General features: G+C 43.8%; 1 protein-coding gene across 1 annotated transcript in view; it reads left to right on the forward strand.

The window, feature by feature from the left end:
* Positions 1–312: 312 nt before the first annotated feature.
* LOC121577180 (SH3 and multiple ankyrin repeat domains protein 2-like) overlaps positions 313–21078 on the forward strand; it is a 155502-nt gene continuing 134736 nt past the window's right edge. The window contains exon 1 of the mRNA XM_041890946.2: positions 313–532. The gene's annotated coding sequence lies outside the window, so the exon portion shown is untranslated. The remainder of the gene's footprint in view (positions 533–21078) is intronic.

A 21078-nucleotide genomic window follows, 5' to 3' on the forward strand; every position in this document is an offset into this window, starting at 1 on the left:
TACTGATAAATATGTAATGATGTTGTTTTAATCGTCTATGTGTGTAGAACAAAATATGAGGGAATAGCTAGAACCATTACAAAACAGCTTTATTAGGGTGGAGATGTTTTCCATGTTAGGTCCGTAGTCTACATTAGCTAAGCTGTACGGTGGTGGTAAGACAGGTGCAATTACTACCCCTCCTCCACCGTGAACACCCCCCCACCCCCCCACCCCACCCTCTCTCTCTGCTCCCCTTCTCCTCTCCTCTCCTCTGCTCGGTAATGTTTATCATCCGCATGTTTCCAAACCCTTTTACACCATTCCCCCAGATACCCCGAGCGGCGGACACGCGAGCTCAGCAGATGTAGTGTAGGGCACACACCAATTTCCCTTTCTGAAAAGGATACTGAAAACGGAAAAATAACGTTACCCTCGGGTTACCCGGTCCACGCTGCGGAGAAACACCTTTGGCAGTTTTTGCTTTCCCTCCAAACGAAGGTGGAGAAGTGGAGGGGGAGAAGTCGCGTACCTCCGGCTCCAATCATCAAAGGTAAGTGCAAAGGCTATTGTTTTCTACACCGCGCGTATTTTTATCAGCGCTATGTAAAAAAATAAAAGCAGAAGGTTTGTTAATAAGGAATCAAAGTTGAAATAGGCCTACAGAATAATCTAATTTAAATTGTTCTAGTCAAATTGTGATGAATGAACTTTGATGTAGCCTAGCCAAATGCTGTTTTAAATAGCCTATAGTTTGGCAGTCTCACTTCAAGAAACTATTGGGGTAAAAAAGCTACCTGGTCACTTTAAAAACTACAGTAGTATGAATGAAAATGAGTGGTTTCATTTGGGTATATAACAATTAAAATGTTCTCCTTTTTCAATGCTGTTGCTTGGTACAATGTCAAATATCTGTATTTAAAAGAAGTTCAATCAATCAACATTTATCAATCAATTAATCAGTGTAGCAGTTTATGCTTTTGCAATAGATTTGACATTTTAGTAAATTGTAATACATTATGACATTGCTGGCTCTGCAGTAAAAACGTGGGTGTTTCCATTATCCTAATTGGTCAATTACTGAATCTTCAACAGTAATGACCATTTACCAATTATACTTTCAAGCTCACTTATGACCCATTTGTTATTACTGTATGCTATGTTCCTAACAAGAGTACATAAAAAGGCTATAAAGATAATAGCCAATTAAATATTGCAATCTGTCAAGTGCAATGAAATTGTCCCCAGATGTAAATAAGTCAAATGTTAGCCTACTTCTAAATAATTATTGTCAGAAATATGAAATCACTTACCATCTACTATTCTGTCAATGATGGTGAACACTATTGTACATAATGTCTCTTGACAGAAAACTATCTCACCCTGAGATACTGAATTTCTCCCAAATGGCACCCTATTCCATGTATAGTGCCCTACATTTGACTAGGACCCTATGGGCAACAGTCAAAAGTAGTGCACTGAATAGGGGATAGGGTGCCATTTGGGATGCATTCACTTTGTATGTTGTTTATGTCCTTTGGCTGAAGTAGCTGCCCATTTCTCCTTCCTGTAACAACTTCATTTTGGTAGTTTATTCACTCATTGTCATAACCGAACGGTGTCTCAAGTTACTCTAACATGTTTTTATCGCCAGGTTTATGAATCTGCCATAGGTGAGGAGGACAGAGTGTGTTTTGTTACTCAATCTGAATGATGAATAACCAATCTAAAGCATTGGCATGGCTGAGGGAGGGAGGGAGAGAAAGAGAGGGAGAGAGAGAGAGAGAGAGGGAGAGAGAGGGAGAGAGAGAGAGAGAGATGGCCAGAGAGTGAGAAAGAGAGTAAAAGGTGAATAGCTAGCTGGCAGGGTGTGGAGGAACACACAAATTGAAGCTTTTTGACACATTTATCTGTGCCTTTTCAAGGTCACTGGGCTAGCTTCCAGACCATGAGCTGTTTGCATGCCAGAGCCATAAAATGTAAAGTAACACTATCTCTATGGACAGGACAGTGTCTCCAAGCTGCTCCCCCAATCTCCCTGTGTATTCACTTTCAATATCTTTAATACCCAATTTCAAAAGACTACAATGATTAACAGATGTGAAGTTCATTTCCCAATGCTTCATTTTCCAAGAATAATAGTGCTATTGTAGCCATTTTACATTTTAGCAGATGCTCTTATCCAGAGTGACTTACAGTTAGTGAGTGCATACATTTTTCACACTGGCTGTCACGAACAGAAGAGGACCCAAGAGCGCAAGTTCAAATTCAGAGTTCTTTATTCAAGGTTACAGGCGGGAAGAGGAGTCCCAGGGGTGTCAGGGGTCTTTCAGGGTCCTCCTGTGGGTACCTGTGCTCCGGGGGTCACCAAATGTCCGGGGGTGTCCAGTCCAAGTGCTTAGTGTGTGTGTTCCCCAGTGATGGAGCGGCGTATCGGGCTGAGGGTGGTGAAACGTCTGGGCACGCTCATCTGGTGGTCGGAGACCTGGGGGAACACACACACACAACAGCAATATGAATGGCAGGCAGAAGTACAGATCAGGGCTGGGCAAATATCGTGGTGAGAGACAGAAGGCAGAAACGAGTTACCGGAGGGGCTGAAGATCGGAGAGTAGTCGAGGTCCAGAAGGCAGGTTGGGATAGACGGGGCAGTAGAACAAGGAGGCAGTCAAGAAAGGATCGGTATCACAAACAGGAGTCAGAGCGCAGACAGGCAGGTTACTGGTCCGGGTTTGAAGACGATCTGACAGGGCTTGGCTGAAAACCAGGGCTTGATATACTGGGAGAGGTAGTGGGAAATGCAGTTCAGCTGGCAGAGTAATTAGAACAGAGTGAGGCAAGGTGAGGATGGTGAGTGGGAAATGCAGTGCAGCTGGCCAGGTAACAAGAGCAGAGCAGGGCAGGTGGAGCTAGTTAGGCTGAGTAGAGAGAGGGAGGTGAGCAGAGTGGAAGATAATTGAATGCAATTAATGTTGCTACCAGGGAGAGAGAGTGCTCATGACACTGGCCCCTCGTGGGAATCGAACCCACAACCCTGGCATTGCAAGCGCCATGCTCTACCAACTGAGCTACAGGAGACCTTGTTGATGTCGACATCTGTTTGAACAAACAGGCACAATCAGGTAGACAAGTACTGAAGGGATCTGAGGACCTTAAATGAGAAATGTTAATACCACATTTCCTTATCAAATCAAATTTTATTTGTCACATGCTTCGTAAACAAACAGTGAAATGCTTACTTACGGGCCCTTCCCAACACTGCAGAGAGAAAGAAAATAAATAATAGAAAAGTAATAATAAAATGAATAATAAATACACAATGAGTAAGAATAATTTGGCTATATACACGGGGCACCAGCACCGAGTCCATGTGCAGGTTGCATGAGGCAATTGAGGCAGACATTCACATATAACTAAGAATAAAGTAACCAGGCAACAGGATAGATAATAAACAGTAGCAGCAGGGTATGTGATGAGTCAAAAAAAGTTTGTGCAAAAAGTGTCAAGGCAGATAGTCCGGGTAGCTATTTTGCTAACTATTTAGCAGTCTTATGGCTTGAGGTTAGAAGTTCAGGGTCCTGTTACTTTGTTCATCGGTACTGCTTGCCATGCGGTAGCAGAGTGAACAGTCTATGACTTGGGTGGCTGGAGTCTTTGACAATTTTTATGACCTTCCTCTGACACTGCCTGGTATAGAGGTCCTGGATGGCAGGGAGCTCGGCTCCAGTGATGTACTGGGCCATACGCACTACCCTCTGTAGCGCCTTGAGGTCGGATGCCGAGCAGTTGCCATACCAAGCGCTGATGCAGCCAGTCAAGATGCTCTCAATGGTGAAGGTGTAGAACTTTTTGAGGATCTGAGGGCCCTTGGCAAATATTTTCAGCATCCTGAGGGGGAAGAGGTGTTGTCGTGCCCTCTTCATAACTGTGTTGGTGTGTGTGGACCATGATAGATCGTTAGTGATGTGGACACCGAGGAACTTGAAGCTCTCGAACCGCTCCAGTACAGCCCCATCGATGTGAATGGGGGCGTGCTCGGCCCTCCATTTCCTGTAGTCCACGATCAGCTCCTTTGTCTTGCTGACGTTGAGGGAGAGGTTGTTGTCCAGGCACCACACTGCCAGGCCTCTGACCTCTTCCCTATAGGCTGTCTCATTGTCGGTGATCAGTCCTACCACCGTCATGTCGTCAGCAAACTTATTGATGGTGTTAGAGTCATGCGTGGCCCGCAGTTGTGGGTGAACAGGGGGTACAGGAGGGGACTAATCATGCACCCCTGAGGGGCCCCTGTGTTGAGGGTCAGTGTAGCGGATGTGTTGTTGCCTACCCTCACCACCTGGGGGCGGCCCGTCAGGAAGTCCAGGATCCAATTGCAGGGGGAGGTGTTCATTCCCAAGGTTCTTAGCTTAGTGATGAGCTTGGAGGACACTATTGTGTTGAATGCTGAGCTGTAGTCAATGAGCAGCATTCTCACATAGGCATTTCTCTTGCCCAGGTGGGAGAGGGCAGTGTGGAGTGCAATAGAGAGTGCGTCATCTGTGGATCTGTTGGGGCGGTATGCAAATTGGAGTGGGTCCAGGGTGTCTGGAATGATAGTGTTGATGTGAGCCATGACCAGCCTTTCAAAAAATTTCATGGCAGATGTGAGTGCTATGGGACGATAGTCCCCAGCCTTGTGAATGTTAACCTGTTTAAAGGTCTTACTCACATCAGCTACGGAGAGCGTGATCACTATCTGTCCCATCATTATCTAAGCACAGATGGGACAACTGTACACAAAAAGGTGCTATCTAGAACCAAAAAGGTGTTTTTCGTCTGTCCCAATAGGAGAACCCTTTGAAGAACCCCTTTTGGTTCCAGGTAGAACCCTTTTGGTTCCAGGTAGAACCCTTTTGGGTTCCATGTAGAAACCTTTATATAGTGGGGGAAAAAAGTATTTAGTCAGCCACCAATTGTGCAAGTTCTCCCACTTAAAAAGATGAGAGAGGCCTGTAATTTTCATCATAGGTACAAATCAACTATGACAGACAAATTTAGATTTTTTTTCTCCAGAAAATCACATTGTAGGACTATTAAATGAATTTATTTGCAAATTATGGTGGAAAATAAGTATTTGGTCACCTACAAACAAGCAAGATTTCTGGCTCTCAGGGACCTGTAACTTCTTCTTTAAGAGGCTCCTCTGTCCTCCACTCGTTACCTGTATTAATGGCACCTGTTTGAACTTGTTATCAGTATAAAATACACCTGTCCACAACCTCAAACAGTCACACTCTAAACTCCACTATGGCCAAGACCAAAGAGCTGTCAAAGGACACCAGAAACAAAATTGTAGACCTGCACCAGGCTGGGAAGACTGAATCTGCAATAGGTAAGCATCTTGGTTTGAAGAAATCAACTGTGGGAGCAATTATTAGGAAATGGAAGACATACAAGACCACTGATAATCTCCCTCGATCTGGGGCTCCATGCAAGATCTCACCCCGTGGAATCAAAATGATCACAAGAACGGTGAGCAAAAATCCCAGAACCACACGGGGGGACCTAGTGAATGACCTGCAGAGAGCTGGGACCAAAGTAACAAAGCCTACTATCAGTAACACACTACGCCGCCAGGGACTCAAATCCTGCAGTGCCAGACGTGTCCCCCTGCTTAAGCCAGTACATATCCAGGCCCGTCTGAAGTTTGCTAGAGTGCATTTGGATGATCCAGAAGAGGATTGGGAGAATGTCATATGGTCAGATGAAACCAAAATAGAACTTTTTGGTAAAAACTCAACTCGTCGTGTTTGGAGGACAAAGAATGCTGAGTTGCATCCAAAGAACACCATACCTACTGTGAAGCATGGGGGTGGAAACATCATGCTTTGGGGCTGTTTTTTCTGCAAAGGGACCAGGACGACTGATCCGTGTAAAGGAAAGAATGAATGGGGCCATGTATCATGAGATTTTGAGTGAAAACCTCCTTCCATCAGCAAGGGCATTGAAGATGAAACATGGCTGGGTCTTTCAGCATGACAATGATCCCAAACACACCGCCCGGGCAACGAAGGAGTGGCTTCGTAAGAAGCATTTCAAGGTCCTGGAGTGGCCTAGCCAGTCTCCAGATCTCAACCCCATAGAAAATCTTTGGAGGGAGTTGAAAGTCCGTGTTGCCCAGCGACAGCCCCAAAACATCACTGCTCTAGAGGAGATCTGCATGGAGGAATTGGCCAAAAAACCAGCAACAGTGTGTGAAAACCTTGTGAAGACTTACAGAAAACGTTTGACCTGTGTCATTGCCAACAAAGGGTATATAACAAAGTATTGAGAAACTTTTGTTATTGACCAAATACTTATTTTCCACCATAATTTGCAAATAAATTCATTAAAAATCCTACAATGTGATTTTCTGGAAAACATTTTCTCATTTTGTCTGTCATAGTTGACGTGTACCTATGATGAAAATTACAGGCCTCCCTCATCTTTTTAAGTGGGAGAACTTGCACAATTGGTGGCTGACTAAATACTTTTTTTCCCCACTGTACAGAGGGTTCTAGATGTAACCCAAAAGAGTTCTACCTGGAACCAAAACACGGTTCTATCTGGAACCAAAAATGGTTCTCCTATGCGGACAGCCTCTGAACCCTTTTAGAACCCTTTGATCTAAAAGTGTATACCAACACCACCCTTAGGATACTAACTACTTTATTAATCCCTGAGGGGAAATTGGTTCATTTGGTTACTTATTTAGTACTGTACATATCCTTTGCATTAAGCTTTGAACAGCACGTGCACATACAGTGGGGAGAACAAGTATTTGTTACACTGCCGATTTTGCAGGTTTTCCTACTTACAAAGCATGTAGAGGTCTGTAATTTTTATCATAGGTACACTTCAACTCCTGAGAGACGGAATCTAAAACAAAAATCCAGAAAATCACATTGTATGATTTTTAAGTAATTAATTTGCATTTTATTGCGTGACATAAGTATTTGATCACCTACCAACCAGTAAGAATTCCGGCTCTCACAGACCTGTTAGTTTTTCTTGAAGAAGCCCTCCTGTTCTCCACTCATTACCTGTATTAACTGCACCTGTTTGAACTCGTTACCTGTATAAAAGACACCTGTCCACACACTCAATCAAACAGACTCCAACCTCTCCACAATGGCCAAGACCAGAGAGCTGTATAAGGACATCAGGGATAAAATTGTAGACCTGCACAAGGCTGGGATGGGCTACAGGACAATAGGCAAGCAGCTTGGTGAGAAGGCAACAACTGTTGGCGCAATTTTTAGAAAATGGAAGAAGTTCAAGATGACGGTCAATCACCCTCGGTCTGGGGTTCCATGCAAGATCTCACCTCGTGGGGCATCAATGATCATGAGGAAGGTGAGGGATCAGCCCAGAACTACACGGCAGGACCTGGTCAATGACCTGAAGAGAGCTGGGACCACAGTCTCAAAGAAAACCATTAGTAACACACTACGCCGTCATGGATTAAAATCCTGCAGCGCACGCAAGGTCCCCCTGCTCAAGCCAGCGCATGTCCAGGCCCGTCTGAAGTTTGCCAATGACCATCTGGATGATTCAGAGGAAGAATGGGAGAAGGTCATGTGGTCTGATGAGACAAAAATATAGCTTTTGGTCTAAACTCCACTCGCCGTGTTTGGAGGAAGAAGAAGGATGAGTACAACCCCAAGAACACCATCCCAACCGTGAAGCATGGAGGTGGAAACATCATTATTTGGGGATGCTTTTCTGCAAAGGGGACAGGACGACTGCACCGTATTGAGGGGAGGATGGATGGGGCCATGTATCGCGAGATCTTGGCCAACAACCTCCTTCCCTCAGTAAGAGCATTGAAGATGGGTCGTGGCTGGGTCTTCCAGCATGACAACGACCCGAAACACACAGCCAGGGCAACTAAGGAGTGGCTCCGTAAGAGGCATCTCAAGGTCCTGGAGTGGCCTAGCCAGTCTCCAGACCTGAACCCAATAGAAAATCTTTGGAGGGAGCTGAAAGTCCGTATTGCCCAGCGACAGCCCCGAAACCTGAAGGATCTGGAGAGGGTCTGTATGGAGGAGTGGGCCAAAATCCCTGCTGCAGTGTGTGCAAACCTGGTGAAGACCTACAGGAAACGTATGATCTCTGTAATTGCAAACAAAGGTTTCTGTACCAAATATTAAGTTCTGCTTTTCTGATGTATCAAATACTTATGTCATGCAATAAAATGCAAATTAATTACTTAAAAATCATACAATGTGATTTTCTGGATTTTTGTTTTAGATTCCGTCTCTCACAGTTGAAGTGTACCTATGATAAAAGTTACAGACCTCTACATGCTTTGTAAGTAGGAAAACCTGCAAAATCGGCAGTGTATCAAATACTTGTTCTCCCCACTGTAGTTTCTGTTCCATGTTGTAACTGTATATATACATGAATGTTGTAGCATTTGAGCATGACCTTCAAAAATTAAAGGAAGGGCTTTAGTACAGGGAGTAGAACAGTAAAGGGAGGCAGCACAGCAGTACCTGGTGTTAGGAACATCCTTCTTCTGTTAGACACATTCACTCACTCAGGAAAGTGTGTCCCACTGGGCAAAAACTGGTTGAATCAACGTTGATTCCACATCATTTCAACCCAAAAAATCTATGTGATGACATTGAATGACCGTGGAAATCTGATTGGATCAATGTAAGGGAAATTCATATTTTTTTCAACCAACTTTTAACCTAAATCCAATGACATTGTACGTTTTGATGTTAATTTCACATTGAATTCACGTTAGTTGACAACTCAACCAAATGTAAATAAAAAAAATAGATGTTGAACTGCCATCTGTGCCCAGTGGGGTGTTTCTACTTTGAATGTACAGATCTGGTTTAGTTCGTCTAAGTCTACTATTCCCAGCGGACCATGCAGCCTACCAGGAATTCACAGTACGGCTCTAATTTATTAGTTTCTTTCGTGAGTTTTTAGGACAGCAGCATTTTTCAAACATGCAATATTATGAAGGCAAGCCATTTTTTTCCCATCACTGTTATACTGGTGGAAGGTCCCATGGTGTTTCCAAGCAGGGCCTCCATAGCAACGGAGGCGGAGAGGGTTTTACGGGATGGCACTTTTAATCTGGAGGAAATCCTGGTGGCTCTGCATCGCTGTGACAAACGGTTGGATGTCACACCACCTCTACAGCTCACTTAGAATGTATTCCACAACAACGGAGCTTATAAGGGTTTTCCCACCAACACTGGATGCTTTCTATCATATAATATTTAAGCACACAATCTAGTTAATCCTCCACATAGACCTAGAGTCCATAGTGAAACTCTGCACATCCCTTACACTAGTCTTCACATTTTGCTGCCTTAAAATGAAATCCAAAAAGGGAATGAATTAGATTTTTTTTCCTGCTGATCTACACAACCTACTCCACATTATCAAAGTGAAAGAACAATTGTATAATTTGTTTGCGTATGTCTTCACACCACAGAATTAATACTTGGTGAAAACACGTTTGGCAGCCATTACAGCTGTAAACCATTTTGAATAAGATTCTACCAACTTTGTACAACTCATAGGGCAGCATATACCCATCGTTTTTTCAAGCAGGTTTAAGTCAGGACTGAGACTGGACCATCCAGGAACACTCAACAGCTATTGGAAAACCATTCTGGTGTGTCTTTGGCATTAAAATTTGTGTAATTGACCTGCTGAAAACTCTATCCCACTAAGGCAGGGTTTCCTCAAACTTTTTAACTGGGCTTTCCTCCTTTCATAATTATTTTGATCGTGACAAATCAATCTTTATTTATACAGATAAAATCAAATCAAATCCTGACAAACTTCCCAGTCCCTGCTGGTGACAAGCATACCCATAACACGATGCTGCCACCACAATACTTGAAAATACAAAGGGTTTCACTCTGTGTTGTGTGGTATTGGATTTGACCCAAGCCTGTGGTTTTTAATTTAGGCCAAAAAGTAATCAGAGACAAGGTTTTAATATTGCTGTCCATCAATGACTCTCAAACAAATTTACTGAGCTTGATCAATTTGGACTAAAACAATGGGTATACATTTCCCTAAGAGTTGTGCAAAGTTGGTAGAATCTTATTCAAAATGATTCACAGCTGTAATGGCTGCCAAAGGTGCTTCCAACAAGTATTTACACTAGAGTGTGAAGTCATACGCACTCAAGACAAGTTTTTGTATTTTATTATTCATTTGGAAGATTTTCTATTTTAAAAAAAATCACTTTTAAAATGTGGAATAGGTTGTGTACATCAGTAAGAACAAAATCTAATTCAATCAATTTTTAGACTACATTTTTAGGCAGCAAAATGTACAAGGGGTGTGTAAACTTTCAATAGGCACTGTAGGTCCTCCACAGCTTAAGGTTTTTTCCCCAACCCACTGGATGCTTTCTTTCTACCATACAAAACAAATACATCTTCATCGCTCCATTATACAGAGACAATACAAATGTGTCCAGTACCCTAACCAGCCCCACCACACAACACACACGACAGGCTTAATGCATACAATATAGTCACGCAATGTAGCTCTTTTATATACCTCCATAATTTCCATCCTACAAGACTTCCTTTGCCACAACAGGGTAATGTAATTTTACTAATGAAGGAAGAGCTGATTAATTTTTTAAGTGGAACTGACAGCGTTTGAACTACTTTGCAGATATGAAACAGACAATCATAATATCAGTGAAAAATATCAAATTCCCAGTTTATGCTTCAAAACCAGCTTTATGAGAGGTTTTAAAAATAGGTTCTATCAAAATTCCATGAGATACAGCAAGGTATTTTTGGCAGAATAAGATAATTAATATAATTTACCAATACATTTCTTGGTAGTCCAAAAAATATTGCAATCAGGTTGTAAATCACAGCTGGCCTGGTACATTGTTTGCTGCTGGAACCCATTCGGGATGCACCGTTTCAGTTTCAATGACCCAATATTTTGAACAAAAACGGACGACTATAATTAAGGCTTGGAATGTCAATACAATCAAACTAGTAAGGGCAATGATCACAAGTCAGTCATAATGTGGCTAATAGGCTAGCGCATATGTGTCAAACACAAGGCCCGCGGGCCAAATAGGACACACAAGCAAGTCTAAATGAGTCAACAATTGAGTCATCTACTTTATGAAATTATAGCCTGATGCGCTCGCATAGGTGAATTCAACTTCAATTGTGCTGCTTTCGTGTGTCCTGTTTATAGCGCGCAGCGGAGGGAAAGTGTACAGACACGTGCCACAGTCCTAGCTAGGCTACTAAAATGTTGCAGTCTGGCCTCGGTTTTTAAAGCTTGACAATGAAAAACCAAAAAACTAAACCTGCAACACAATGCAAAAGAGAAACATGTAGGCCAGGGGTGTTAAACTCATTCCACAGATGGCAGTGTCAGTCTTTGGGTTTTCCTTTCAATTAAAGACCTAGACAACCAGGTGAGGGGAGTTCCTTACTAATTAGTGACATTAATTCATCCATCAAGTATAAGGGTGGAGCAAAAGCCTGCAGACACTCAGCCCTCTTTGGAATGAGTTTGACATATGATGTAGGCCTATTAGAGCAAGATTTGAGCAGTAGCCTAAGTTGGCTACTCAACTACAATACATTTTGAGTGCACCATACAGCAATGCTGCATTCAACCGCACCAGTGATCCTTGCAGTGCACATTTTTTCTAAACATGTTTTAAGTTTAAATGTTACAACAGCCTATAGCGAAGTTTTTGTTAAATCAAATCAAATCAAATGGTATTGGTCACATACACGTGTTTAGCAGATGTTATTGCGGGTGTAGCGAAATGCTTGTGCTTCTAGCTCCGACAGTGCAGTAATATCTAACAAGTAATATCTAACAATTTCACAATTATACCCAATACAGACAAATCTAAGTAAGGAATGAATTAAGAATATATACATATATGGACGAGCGATGTCAGAGCGGCATGGACTAAGATACAGTAGAATAGTATAGAATACAGTATATACACATGAGATGAGTAATGCAAGATATGTAAACATTATTAAAGAGACTAAGATCCCGTAGAATAGTATAGAATACAGTATATACATATGAGATGAGTAATGCAAGATATGTAAACATTATGAAAGTGGCTAGTGTTTCATTTCTTAAAGTGGCCAGTGATTTCTAGTCTATGTCTATAGGCAGCAGCCTCTAATGTGCAGGTGTTCTCGGGGTGATGAGAGGTGTTGTGTTTGCGCCAGACATAGCGTTTTCCTTGATGGCCAAAAAGCTAAATTTTAGTCTCATCTGACCAGAGTACCTTCTTCCATATGTTTGGGGAGTCTCCCACATGACAACCATCTCTGCAGCACTCAACCAATCAGACCTTTATGGTAGAGTGGCCAGAAGGAAGCCACTCTTCAGTAAAAGGCACATGACAGCCCACTTAGAGTTTGCCAAAAGGCACCTAAAGGACTCTCAGACAATGACAAACAAGATTCTCTGGTCTGATGAAACCAAGATTGAACTCTTTGGCCTGACTGCCAAGCGTCACCTCTGGAGGAACCCTGGCACCATCCCTACGGTGAAGCATGGTGGTGGCAGCATCATGCTGTGAGGATGTTTTTCAATTGCAGGGACTGGGAGACTAGTCAGGTTTGAGGGAAAGATGAATGGAGCAAAGTATAGAGAGATCCTTGATGAAAACCTGCTCCGGAGCGCTCAGGACCTCAGACTGGGGCGAAGGTTCACCTTCCAACAGGATAACGACCCTAAGCACACAGCCAAGACAACCCAGGAATGGCTTCGGGACAAGTCTCTGAATGTCCTTGAGTGGCCCAGCCAGAGCCCGGACTTGAACCCGATCGAACTTCTCTGGAGAGACCTGAAAATAGCTGTCCAGCGACTTTCCCCATCAGAGCTTGACAGGATCTGCAGAGAAGAATGGGAGAATCTACCCAAATACAGATGTTCTAACCTTGTAGCGTCATACCCAAGATAACTCAAGGCTGTAATCGCTGCCATAGGTGCTTCAACAAAGTACTGAGTAAAGGATCTGAATTCTTATGTAAATTTGATATTGAAGTTTTTTATTTTTAATACATTTGCAAACATTTCTAAAAACCTGTTTCTGCTTTGTCATTATGGGGTATTGTGTGTAGATTGATGAGGGGTAAAAAACCATTTAATCCATTTAAACCACAAAATGTGGAAAAAGTCAAGGGGTCAGAATAGTGGACATTATAAAGGGCCATATGTTTTCAAATAAAACAATGGCCAGTTAGGATCGCAGTTGCAAGTTTTTTTGTAAAAACAAATAGGCTTTGTCTGGTCTGCGAATTCGTTGTGTTTTTTCAATATAGCCCTTGCGCTGATTGAGTTTGACATCCCTGTGCTAGCGTATCTATGTATGTAACTAGCTATTTATTTTGCAAGCTAAAAACATAGAGCCTAATGTTAGCTAGTTAGCTAGCTGCTGGGAGGTGTCATGTCATTGGCGGAGTGGGTGAGTGAATGACGTTTTATTGTTTTTCGTGGCTACAGCTAGAAATGCTGCAAGTGTCATTTGGTTAGCTAGCAAGAAATGTGAATCGCTAAGCTAGCGAGCTAGCTATGCTGAACTTGAATGACTGTTATCCACAGTTAGCATATCTCTTAGTTGTCAATCAAATGTATTTGGCATTGATCAAATGGGCGGGTAGGCAGCCAAGTTCCCATTCAGTTGTCAAAACGTGTTGGGACAAGCATGCATTGGCAGGCAAGCTGCAGAAGGATGAGCAGGCTACTATTCCCCATCATTTATCAGTGCAATTTTGATGGCCAACTAGCTGAAAAAGTTTGATAGGGTTACCTCATTAGATTTGAGCTCATCTCGCTCTGGCTAGCGTTAGTTGTTGATCTTGTTGTTGTTGATGTGCATAGGCAACTGAGGGAGAGAGAGCTTACCTTTTCATGGTCATTTGATCAATAGGATTGTGAAGGTTCCCAAATGTAAGAGGACTCCCGTGGTATTTACATATTTGCAGAAATACATTCAGGTGTATTTTGTGGTTTTTGGCGAATGCGTTCTAATAATCTAAAGTTGCTACTGCCTGTAAGCACACAGTCCAGTTCAAAGTGAATGATGGCAGGCCCTTGTGGCAAATAGCTTATTTGCATATAGGCTTACAGTAGCTCTGATTGGCTATGGCGCACAGGTCTGCGTAGACACCGGTCCTGGACAAGACAGATGTTTTTATTAGGTTTTATTTACTGCAGTGTCTATTAATTGTCCAAACGCATGGCTGCTTTCCCACTCTATATTGCTATAGAATTTTCACAAATGCCTTACTATACGTAATTCCCAAACATTCTATGAATTTATGAAAATTTGAAAATGACCATATCGCTTGTCAGAAAATGTAAAAAAATGTGTCATATTCTTCCTGGGGGTTTATATGAGCAGATTGTAATAAGATGTTGCTAAAATGCTGTAAGTTCCACTTTAAATCTATTAATAATCACATTCACCACACTCCTTATCAATAATGCAAGATAGCAGAGCAGATGAACAGATCCATAGATCATCTGGATGGAGATGAGAGCACAGAGCACTGTCTAAAGCTGCTGTGTGCCTCCCATGGGCAGGGCTGTGCTGGCTGTGGTGTTTTCTTTTCACATTGCCCTTTCCAGCACAGTTCCAGCAACTATGCGTAATGTGAAAAGGGTGTAAACCTGTGAGCCTCACATGGGTAGGGCTGTTTCAGCTGGATCCTAGACCAGGCAGGGTAGGTTGCTCATGCTCCATAGCAGACCTGGGTTCAATTATGATTAAAATAGAAGAGTCATAAAACTGCAAACCCAACCTAACTGGCACTCCAGGCAGTCTAACACTAACAGATTTCAAATAGTGTTTGAACCCAGTTTTGCTCCATAAATATAACAGCCAGGTTCACAGGGAGCAGGCTATTCTCTGTTCTCTGTGCATAAAACATATTAATAAATGAAAAAACATTGTTTTGTCATTTAGCAGACACTCTTATCCAGAGCGGCTTACAGGAGCAATTAGGACAGCTTTTCCCAAACTCAGTCCTGGGGACACTTTGGTTTATCTCCTAGCACTACACAGCTGATTCAAGTAATCAAAGCTTGATGATTAGTTGATTATTTGAATCAGCTGTGTAGTGCTAGGGCAAAAACCAAAGTGTTCACCTCTTGGGGTCACCAGGACCAAGTTTGGAAAACCCTGAATTAGGGTTAAGTGCCTTGCTCGAGGGCATATCGACAGATTTTTTCACCTATTTGGCTTAGGAATTTGAATCAGCGACCTTTCGGTTACTGTTCCAACACTCTTAACCGCTAGGCTACCTGCCACCTACCTGTTCTCCAGATAAGTGAGTATTATAGAGTGTGATAGAGAAGAGTGTAATCTAGAGGCAGATAGATAGCAGGTATAATATAAAGCATAACCACTGAGGCACAAGAAACTCTGTGTTTAAATCCACTCTCATCTCATCGTGATACACTGGCTTTCCTGGCTCTGGCAATTCCCTTACACTGTGAGAGGTTAATAAATTATTCATTACCCTTTTGTATCCATAGGGAAGTTCATTTCGCCTGGCTGAGTGTCTCCATTTCTCCGGATGAGTCTCTGACACATAGTCTTAAACATTAACTCTTGGACTTGGGTCGCAATTCAGTCATGTTTAGTAAGGTAACGGGCTGGTGGATCTGGTACCTGAGATTGACATGAATGGAGATGAGCGTAAATGTGTTTCTCTTGGATATCAGGGATTTACTCAGGAGAGTGGAACATCATTAGCCTAGTTCCATATTTGTTTGTGCTGTCTCGCCAACTCCTATGCTCATGGTATGAAAAAAAAATAATGTATGCACTCACTAACTGTAAGTCGCTCTGGATAAGAGCGTCTGCTAAATGACTAAAATGTAAATGTCAATGGCACGACTGCAAAACAGATTTGGGAACAGGCTAGAACTCAGATGGAAATGTTGTGTAGTTCTGTGTTGACTGGACATGATCCTCTGTTGTGGAAGGTGTCGTTTCAGCTCAAACCCGCGAGCAAATGCAGCCTCTCATGGTGAGTTCATATGTTTTGTGGCCCCCACCCCCATCAAAGTTGCCCATCCCTGACCTAGGTATTACGAATGATTGATGGACACACTTTTAAGGTGGACATCCTTTTCTAGCAAACTAAACAATTAATTTGTTCAGCAAGTGATGCGTTAATCTGTTCAACCAACAGTATTGGCATTTTACACACCCGTCTGAGACCAAGACGTTCCGACCGGCCTGCTAAACAGTCCTATGTGTGTTGCCCTATTTACTGTGGCATAGCTAGTGATGCTTTCCAGTCGTCCAGAGGAAACAAACTGACTGAGAAGCTAGATCATTAGGCCTCCATCCACTGTGACACTGAGTGATGTTTCTCCCTAACACTGCCTGGGGACTGACAATGTCTTTCTGCTTCATCCGGAATACATAAAATTGGCCTAAATCAAATTGACTCAATATTGTTGGCATGGAGAAGAAATACAGTATTTGATATGGGGTTGTACTTCATAAAGGCCCCGTTTCCTGATTGGTATTTTTGTCTGTTTCATGCTAATATTGAGTTTAAGAAAACATATGTTTGTACAGTAGTGGTGCATTTTTAGGGATGCGTTGTTGGAAATTAGGTCTACATTGTTTCACAGCCATGCTGGTAATGAGAGCCACATCTAGTCAAACCTTCCTAATGACGCTGTCCAATCAGTGGTCCTGAAATAACAACAGTGTGCATTTCTAGTCGGCCATGGTGAGAACGCGCTCCTCTCTAATTTGAGTGTCTGTTTCAGTAGCTAAACCCATCGCTGTCCTCGTTGTGGTCCTGAAATGATTGCTATTGCATTGACATTATCCCCTCCAGGTGATTTGCAGCTGGATAGTACTGTTTTCTTCATGCATTTATTTGGTGAAATAGAAATGAATTGTAAATCAATCTGGAATATACCGTGATATGAAATGTATGTTATACCGCCTATTCCTATGTGAATTACAGAATCGTTTGCAGTATGTTAGAGGTTCTTGACAACTCTGCCCTGATTCAGGCAGTCAGACGGATGCTGGACGCTAAGCCAATATGTCACACCATCTGGAGTCAAGGTGTTCAGGTGCAAATTGGGCAAAAGTTCACTCTGGGAATGCAAAATCGTCGCATTTTGCTTCTTACAAAACAACTAATGTTGACATGTCAAAATAATTTCACATTGGGAACTCCCAAGAGTTCCTTCCCAATTCCACCCTTGGTTGTGTTCCTCTGGTATACTGGAGGTTTGTTTGTTCACCTTAATATGATTTAGTTCCTCCCTCTGGAGCTGCCCCTGGCCCTGATCCTAGAAGACAGTCAGGGCCACACTGTTGACCCTGTGTGACAGAATGGTCCCTTTTGGTCGACCTCACTGCAGGTTAATGACACCAACAGGGTCACACTAGATCTTTAGAACAGGTCACTGTAGAGTAGATTGTTAAACTAGACACTGTAGAACAGTTGCAGTGCTATACACCAATCACAGTAATAGGTACAGTCACTGAGAGGTGAAACTAGCCCCTGGATCCAGCAGAGTAGAGCCACCCAGGGAAGGGATGTTATGGTCCCTGACTGTGTCAGATTAGCATTTTGGAGTGTTATATCCTCTCTTGCATGACTGAGTTCATTACAGAGTCCCAGCTTGGCCAGCTGATCCCCATCCTATCCACTGGGGTTCTCATTAGCGCTCAGTACACAGTAAATGGGCTAGATGCAAGACTGACCGGGACTTAAAGTACAGGGTTTCGGTTATAGTGCACACTTGTATTGCTGTACAGTACACTTTGATCTTATCATACTGCATGAATAGAAAGTTAGAGATTTTGAATAAGGTCTGCCTAAGGTGCTATCCGAATTAACTTCAAAGCCGAAACCCATATCCTCTTACCTCACGTGTCATACTTTTAGCTACCTTGGGTTTGACATTTTGACAATGGTTCTGTCTGGCATTGGCTTTCACTTTGCAGAGATTCTTTCTGGGCCCAGCACGCTTTAACAGTGTGCTGTAACACCCATGTAATATCCAAGGTATATCAGTATCAGACCTGCTGTGCTAGGCAACTGTTTAATTGCCTCCAAGACCCTATAGGCTAAACAAGCATTTAACAAGCCAACATGATACTTCCTTCCTTCTGAGTCTAGCGTGTCTCATGGTGATTCAAAGGGGTCTGTGTGTGTTTCCGTGGTGATTGGAGGAGTCTGGAGGAAGTGGAGGCGACAGACAGTCATGATGAATGATGTAGCTGTCTGGAGAAGATGCTCTAGGGAGGTAATGTGCTGCTGGAGTACTTTATATGGAGCTAGTCATTTTTCGACTGTGGCTGTGGCCTCGTCTGGACTGGACTGGACTGGACTGAGGGAGAACCACAACGTAGAGTGTTTACTGGATCACAAAAATGACTGTAAAGTCGCAACGGTTTGAGCTACAAACTATTATGACCCCACTATGAAAAGCTGAGACTCACGAATGCACATGTAATGTTTTGCTCTATGACGCTCACATGCCACACAAGAGTCGTTAGAAGGTAAGAAGTTCTTCTACATAGAATATCATAGGAAATCCCAGCACATAGTGTCTATAATACTGTAATAAGCTCACATAGTTGCTGTCACAAACTCCAAACTCCACACAGTTGCCACTGACTAGTTGGACATCCATTTTCCACTGAGCAAACAATTTCTGTACTTACAGCATTCTTATAAATGCATTACTTATCAGGTTTTTGCTTGGTGGACCTTATTTGTTTATTGACATTTGTCAATAAAACTCATGAATACAACTTTTTATATCAAATTGTTTTGTGTTCTGCTTGTAGCCCTGGTTGGCCTGAAAATAAAATGGTAAAACACTTCAATGTGAGCCTAAATATGAGTGCAGAGCAAGCATATTAATTAAAGTAGTGAATTTCTGCTTTTTCACTGTGGGAGGCCTCGGACGAATTGAGTTTTTAAGATGCTATTCTCACACTGCTATTCTCTTATTGCAGGATGGATCTCACCACTTGATACTGTCAAGGTCATGGCATATGATTTCAAGCTGCCCATCAGTTTCTTGGCTGTCTGAAAACAACAAGTAGAAAAGGTTCTGGTCTGCTTCCTTTACTTCACAGCTCAGTTTTAAATTACATTTGTGAGCAGTGATTGAGAAACTCTCAGCACAGAGCTATAAAAGGGAAGTCAATGACAATGAGAACCAGGCATCACACAGTGAGAGAAATGGGCAGGAAATGAACTAAAGGAAGGACAGTAGAACCATTTTAAACACATAATGGCTTGGGTCTCAATTACTGTATGAAGTGGTATCAGTCAAATATAACCAGTATAAATATCTAGCCTACATACAGCGTTTTCTATTTGAAAAACGTCCCTGTTGGACAGAATTGGGGTTGTGACAAAGTGTTATTGTAAAATGTATTTTGAAGCATCATCAATATCCAATTTTAAAGCAGTGCCTGTTCGAATTAAGGATACCGGTAGTAGTGTGTGAAAGTGTGTCATCCAGTATGTCATCCAGAGCTCTAAACTAGGGCAACAATATTGCAAAGGCTACATGGTATGTGTGTACTGGAGAGCTCCCATCACGTGACGTCAGATGCCCCAGGTTTTGGTGGTCAGATTTGGAGAGAGTGCAGGATAATCCAAAATGCGCCTGAACAGGTATTTCAATACATCCATATCTCACCCAATTATCAATTTGTCACGATCGTTTACGGACAAGAAGGACCAAGGCGCAGCGTGATAAGCGTACATGTTTATTACAACTGTGCAAACACGACAAAACAACAAACAAACGATACGTGAAGTCTTAAGGTACACACAACAAACCTATACGGAACAAGATCCCACAACCCACTAGTGCCAACAGGCTACCTAAGTATGGTACCCAATCAGAGACAACGAGCTACAGCTGCCTCTGATTGGGAACCACCCTGGCCAACATAGATCTAAACGATCTAGAAACTAAACATAGAAAACACAACATAGAAACTACACACCCTGGCTCAACATTTAAGAGTCCCCAGAGCCAGGGCGTGACAGTACCCCCCCCCCAAATGTGTGGACTCCGACCGCGCAACCTAAACATAACAGGGTGGGGGCCGGGTGGGCATTCCGCCTCGGAGGCGGATCCGGCTCCGGGCGTGACCACCACCTATTATCCGCCTCCCTGTTGCGCCCCTGGTCTGGTCTGGACCTCGGCGCGCTGCTTCCCCTCTCCTTCTTCCCACGAAGTACCAAGCCCTGTCTGGACCCTGGTGTGGGAGACCCCGAACCTAGAGAGGGGCTGACGTCTGGGTCTGGACTGGAACCGCTGACTGGAGCTGGACCCGACGAGGGTGGAGCGAACTGCTCTGACTCCGGCGTGGAGCTGCTGACCGGAGCTGGATCAGGCACCGGTGGAGCGGACTGCTCTAGCTCCGGAGTGGAGCAGCTGACCGATGCCGGACCAGGCACCGGTGGAACAGGCACGGGCCGTGCCGGACTGGACACACGCACCACTGGCTTGATGCGAGGAGCAGGAACAGGCCGGACCAGGCTGGCGACGCGCACCACTGGCTTGGTGCGAGTGACAGGAACAGGCCGGACCGGGCTGGAGACGCGCACCACTGGCTTGGTGCGAGGGACAGGAACAGGCCGGACCGGGCTGGAGATGCGCACCACTGGCTTGGTGCGAGGAGCATGAACGGGCCAGGCCGGACTGGGAACACGCACCACTGGCTTGGTGCGGGGAGCAGGAACGGGCCGGGCCGGACTGGGAACACGCACCACTGGCATGGTGCAGGGAGCAGGAACGGGCCGGGCCGGACTGGGAACACGCACCACTGGCTTGGTGCGAGGAGCAGGAACGGGCCGGGCCGGACTGGGAACACGCACCACTGGCTTGGTGCGGGGAGCAGGAACGGGCCGGGCCAGACTGGGAACACGCACCACTGGCATGGTGCAGGGAGCAGGAACGGGCCGGGCCGGACTGGGAACACGCACCACTGGCTTGGTGCGATGAGCAGGAACGGGCCGGGCCGGACTGGGAACACGCACCACTGGCTTGGTGCGGGGAGCA

This window comes from Coregonus clupeaformis, chromosome 11 (assembly GCF_020615455.1).
Source record: "Coregonus clupeaformis isolate EN_2021a chromosome 11, ASM2061545v1, whole genome shotgun sequence".
NCBI classification, from domain to species: domain Eukaryota; kingdom Metazoa; phylum Chordata; class Actinopteri; order Salmoniformes; family Salmonidae; genus Coregonus; species Coregonus clupeaformis.